Below are 6000 nucleotides of genomic sequence, written 5' to 3'. Positions count from 1 at the left end.
CCGCCGGCTTCCTCTGGCTGGGGCTCTGGGGCCTCTGGCGCCGCGACGCGCAGAGGGGTGACGAGCAAAGCCCCCTCCGCTGTTGCCGCGGCCGCAGCCTCCGCTTGGGCCTTAGCCGCTGCGTCGGCGCGCGCCTTCGCCGCCTCCTCCTCCTGTGCCGCCTTGGCGGCAGCCGCCCTCAACTCCTCCGCCTCCTGCTCCTCCTGCGCCTCCCGCGCGTTTCGCTCCGTCGCCGCCTAAAGCTCGGCGTGGGGGTCCATGCGGCGGGTTCTCCCGGATCCCCCCGGCGATCCAACGACGGAGGCGGCAGCAACCCGCTCGAGTGAAAGCGGAGCCCTGGTTTTTTTTTGAGAAAAGGGCAAGGATTCAGAAATCACCAAGAAAAGAAGAAAGAATGTACAAAGGAATATACACATACGCCGACACCATGTGTGGCTGCTTCACCACCTTGCGGAAGCGGCCCGCCTTCGCGGCCGCCTCATCCCGCCTGGTCGCCGCCGCCCCACCCTTGGGCTTCTTGGCCAGCAACCGAACAAGCCTGACGCGGCACGGCGCTGCTGCCCGCCGCCTTGAGCAGGAGACGCGGCGGAGGAACCCGCACCATGGCCAGACGCCGGCTGGCGGCATGGGACGACTTCCGCCTTGTCGTCATCCGGCCAGTCGTCGAAACTGGCTCCAAGCCCGGAGCCGCCTGCTTCGCCGCCGCCCGGCTCGATGTTGCCCTCCATGGTGGCCGCCCCCAAGTCGTGGTCCTCCAGGTCATGCTCCGCCCGGTCGGGGAGGAATCGGCGCTCCGCCTCCGACCTGGCTGCAGGTCAAAGGAGAGGGCTCTGCCAAGGCGTGCCGACCGGTCAGAGACGGCCAGAAGGAATTCGGCAACAAAACTAAGAAAAGAAAAGGAAAAAGAAAACATACCGTGGGCGGAGGATGTGCACGGGAATATGGCTCCTTGCTAAACCGCCACTCTCCGGAGAGCTTGCAGTTCGCAAGGTAATTCACCATGTGGGCCACCTCGTCGTGCGGCATGTCCTTGGTGCACATCCGACTCGGATCGAGCTGGCCGCTCATCTGACAAATCAGGTGAGGTCCGGTCTGAAGCGGAAGCACCCGGCGGGCGACGAAGGCGGCCAGCAAGTCGGACCCAGTCAGGCCCTCCGATTGGATCATCACCCGCAGTTGGGCGATGGCCGCGGCTCCAGCCGGCGTAGCGTCGCGGCCCGATAGGACCAGTGGGGCCGCCTCCCAGCCGGCGGGCCGGCTATGTAAGCTGGCAAGTTGACGTAGTCGCTTTGTGGGGCGATGTTCTTCACGTAGAAATATGACTTCGGCCAGCGCTTCACCGACTGGATTAACGTGATGACGGGGAAGGGGTTGTCGGCCGCCGGCCTCCGCATCACGATGAAGGCGCTGCTCTGGGATGGGACGCCCTGCATGCGGGTGCCCAGCTTAGATTGGAAGAACTCCCCCCAGAGCTCGAGGGTGGGGAGAACGCCAAGGAAGCCTTCACACAAGGTGACGAAGGCGGACAGCAGCACCACCGTGTTCGGGGTGAGGTGGTGCGGCTGGAGTTGATAGAAGTTGAGGAAGGAGTGGAACAAAGCACTCGCCAGCAAGCCGATGCCGCGCAGGAAATGCGAGTGGAAGACTACCCGCTCGCCTTCCTCCGGCTCCGGCGTGATCTCCTTCGCAGGCGCGAGGCGGACCCGCACCTGGTCCGCGCCGGGCAACCGCCGCGTCTTGCGGAGGAACTCGATGTGGTCCATGTGGACGTTCGAGCCGTCCCAGTCCCCGCCGTACTGCATGGTGGCAAGAAGCTAGCGAGGAAGAGTGCAGCGGCGGAGAAAGCATGGCCCTGTGGCGGCAGAGCTGCGGGGCGGAGTGAAGAATGGTGGGACGGCGCGGCGGCAAGGCGCTGCTGCAAGGGAAAGCAGGAGGGAGAAGATGGCGGAGAGGAGAGGAGCGTGCGAGCGTCTGCCGCTTCCCCCTCCTCCCCCTACTTATAGCCTCGTGCGGTGAAGCCGAGGAGGCGAGGCGTGGGGAGGAACGTGGGATTAACTGCGCCCACTCCCCCACGTCCCGCGATTATTGCGCCCTAACGGCGTGCGGAAACCACCGCCAGAAGACGTGCGGACGGCTTTGGGCCGCAAAGAATCCGCGCCTGGGCCTAGGCGTAGGAGTGGTGGGCCCTCGGCCTGCGGCGATGTCTTGTCGCGCGCGTGGGTCGGCAGGCTCTTTTCAGCCAAGGGACGCCACGTGGTTCGCAGGCGGCGAGCGGCTGGCCCGCAGCCCGCCGCACGCGCCAACAGACTCCCGCCTTCCGACTTTAAAAATTTCGCCAAGACGGCGCGCCCAACCGAAGTCGGCTCCCAGCTGCTGGCTCGTCAAGATAAGAAGCAGACCGAGCTTCTCGACCTCCTCTCAGCCTCGAAGCCCAACCAGCTTCGGGGACTACTGTCGGAGTAAATGGCCACGGGTAGCCTAACCGACTCCCCCTGGCTCTTCGAAAAATTATCAGGCCGTTCAGGCCTTCAAACATACAAAGCATAGGGCCGCCTTCCCTCGGCCGGCTATCCCCAGGGCCGACTCCGAGAAGGCGACCCAGCCTCAGAAACCTCCCCCAAGAAAGATACGAGATAGCCGACTCCCAGGAGCCGGCCCCAAGAGGACCGACTCCCAGAAGCCCGCCATGAAGAAAGCCGACTCCCAGAAGCCGACCATGAAGAAAGCCGGCCAAGAGTGCACCTACTAAGACTGTGCCGACGTAACGGCGATTGGATGGGGCGTGGCCGCAGTACAGCCCACTACCCCCGAATCCCGGAACAGCCATGGCCACAGGGCGCCGTACGGGCCAGCCATCCCCCGTCCGGCGCGGCACTGTAGCCATGTTGGCCTCGATGTCACCCACGACAGGTGCCAGTACGGCCCGAGGGCGGCGGGCCCCTTTGCCAGAGAGACATCTGAAGACGGCCTGGCCTCCTCTAGTCGGCCAGGGATGTGGTCGGCTCCCAATAGCCGGCTACCTCCCTCCCTCGAAGCATGCGCCCCATTAAGGAGACAAGACGAGGTAAGGCTACAGTGAGAGCTCGCAAGGCGGTGACACTGTAGCCACGCTTACCTCAACAAAGCCCTCTTCATCAGAGGCGAGGCAACAGTAACCAGCCGCCGACAAAGCCCCCAAGCAGTGGGGCCAGCCTGCCGGCCAAGAGGCCGGCAGTCGGCGGGCCCCAATGACCGGCGGAGAAGCCGGCGAGCACAAACACTGACGGCTGGGACTCGCGCCCAGCCGGATTACCATTGTACCCCTGGGGGTAGGCCTATATAAACCCCCTGGGACACCCATGCAAAGGGCTGACCTCATAGAATTCCACACACCACATAGAGAGAAAAGGAGAGCTAGCCTTGCCCTTCTTCTTCCTCTAGCCAAACAGCTCAAGGAGCACTTGTAGCTACTTGTATTGATCTAGTGATCATGCGGAGACCCCGCAGAGCAGGACTAGGGGTGTTATCTCCACGGAGAGCCCCGAACCTGGGTAAGATCCACAGGCGTGCATGTCTTCGCCTCATCCCGTTTCCAGGCACCGGCCATGTTTTACTGGCTCCCACAATGATAAGCCACCCGTTGGCATATGTCGCACCTACCACCCGACAAGAATAGACCCGGGGGCCATAGGTTTCACTAGTGGCTTCTCTCAAGAGCATAAGTATTACGGTGGGTGAACAAATTACTGTCGAGCAATTGATAGAATTGAGCATAGTTATGAGAATATCTAGGTATGATCATGTATATAGGCATCACGTCCGTGACAATTAGACCGAGTCCTGCCTGCATCTACTACTATTACTCCACACATCAACCGCTATCCAGCATGCATCTAGAGTATTAAGTTCATAAGAACGGAGTAACACTTTAAGCAAGATGACATGATGTAGAGGGATAAACTCATGCAATATGATATAAACCCCATCTTTTATCCTCGATGGCAATAATACAATACGTGTCATTTCCCCTAGTTTCACTGGGATCGAGCACCACAAGATTGAACCCAAAGCTAAGCACTTCTCCCATTGCAAGAAAGATCAATCTAGTAGGCCAAACCAAACTGATAATTCGAAGAGACTTGCAAAGATAACCAATCATACATAAAAGAATTCAGAGGAGATTCAAATATTGTTCATAGATAATCTTGATCATAAACCCACAATTCATCGGATCTCGACAAACACACCACAAAAGAAGATTACATCGAATAGATCTCCAAGAGAATCGAGGAGAACTTTGTATTGAGATCCAAAGAGAGAGAAGAATCCATCTAGCTAATAACTATGGACCCGAAGGTCTGAGGTGAACTACTCACACATCATCGGAGAGGCTATGGTGTTGATGTAGAAGCTCTCCGTGATCAATGCCCCCTCCGGCGGAGCACCGGAAAAGGCTCCAAGATGGAATCTCACGGGTACAGAAGGCTGCGACGGTGGAAATAGGGTTTTGGCTCCTCCTCTGATGTTTTCGGGTTACGTAGGTATATATAGCAGGAAGAAGTAGGTCGATGGACCCACGAGGGTGGAGGGCGTGCCCAGGGGGGTAGGCGTGCCCCCTACCTCATGGCCTCCTCGTTGATTGCTTGACGTCCACTCCAAGTCCTCTGGATCACGTTTGTTCAGAAAATAACGTTCCCGAAGGTTTCATTCCATTTGGACTCCCTTTGATATTCCTTTCCTTCGAAACACTGAAATAGGCAAAAAAACAGCAATTTGGGCTGGGCCTCCGGTTAATAGGTTAGTCCCAAAAATAATATAAAAGTGTATAATAAAGCCCATTGAACACCCAAAACAGATAATATAATAGCATGGAACAATCAAAAATTAGAGATACGTTGGAGACGTATCAAGCATCCCCAAGCTTAATTCCTGCTCGCCCTCGAGTGGGTAAATGATAAAAATAGAATTTTTGATGTGGAATGCTTCTTAGCATAATTTTCAATGTAATTATTTTTATTGTGGCATGAATATTTAGATCCGAAAGATTCAAGATAAATGTTTAATGTTGACATAAAAACAATAATACTTCAAACATGCTAACCAAGCAATTATGTCTTATCAAAATAACATAGCCAAAGAAAGCTCATCCCTACAAAATCATATAGTTTGGCCATGCTTCAATTTCGTCACATAGAACGTTCTCATCTTGCATAACCCCGATGACAAGCCGAGCAATTGGTTCATACTTTTAACGCGCTTCAGCTGTTTCAACCCTTAGGCAATACATGAGCGCAAGCCATGGATATAGCACTATGGGTGGAATAAAGTATAATGATGGGGGTTATGTGAGAAGACAAAAAGGAAGAAAGTCTCACACTGACGCAGCTAATCAATAGGCTATGGAGATGCCCATCAATTGATGTCAATGGGAGGAGTAGGGATTGCCATGCAACGGATGCACTAGAGCTATAAATATATGAAAGCTCAACAAAAGAAACTAAGTGGGTGTGCATCCAACTTGCTTGCTCACGAAGACCTAGGGCATTTTGAGGAAGCCCATCATTGGAATATACAAGCCAAGTTCTATAATGAAAAATTCCCACTAGTATATGAAAGTGACAACATAGGAGACTCTCTATTATGAAGATCACGGTGCTACTTTGAAGCATAAGTGTGGAAAAAGGATAGTAACATTGTCCCTTCTCTCTTTTTCTCTCATTTTTTTTCTTTCTCTTTTTTTTCTTGTTGGGACTTCTCTTTTTTTGGCCTTTTTTTTATTTAGTCCAGAATCTCATCCCGACTAGTGGAGGAATCATAGTCTCCATCATCCTTTCCTCACATGGGACAATGCTCTAATAATGATGATCATCACACTTTTATTACTTACAACTCAAGAATTACAACTCAATACTTAGAACAAAATATGACTCTATGTGAATGCCTTCGGTGGTGTACCGGGATATGCAACGAATCAAGAGTGACATGAATGAAAAATTATGAAAGGTGGCTTTGCCACAAATA

The sequence above is a fragment of the Aegilops tauschii genome, chromosome 2, assembly GCF_002575655.3.
Source record: "Aegilops tauschii subsp. strangulata cultivar AL8/78 chromosome 2, Aet v6.0, whole genome shotgun sequence".
In the NCBI taxonomy this organism is placed as follows: domain Eukaryota; kingdom Viridiplantae; phylum Streptophyta; class Magnoliopsida; order Poales; family Poaceae; genus Aegilops; species Aegilops tauschii.
This window is presented reverse-complemented; position numbering follows the sequence as displayed.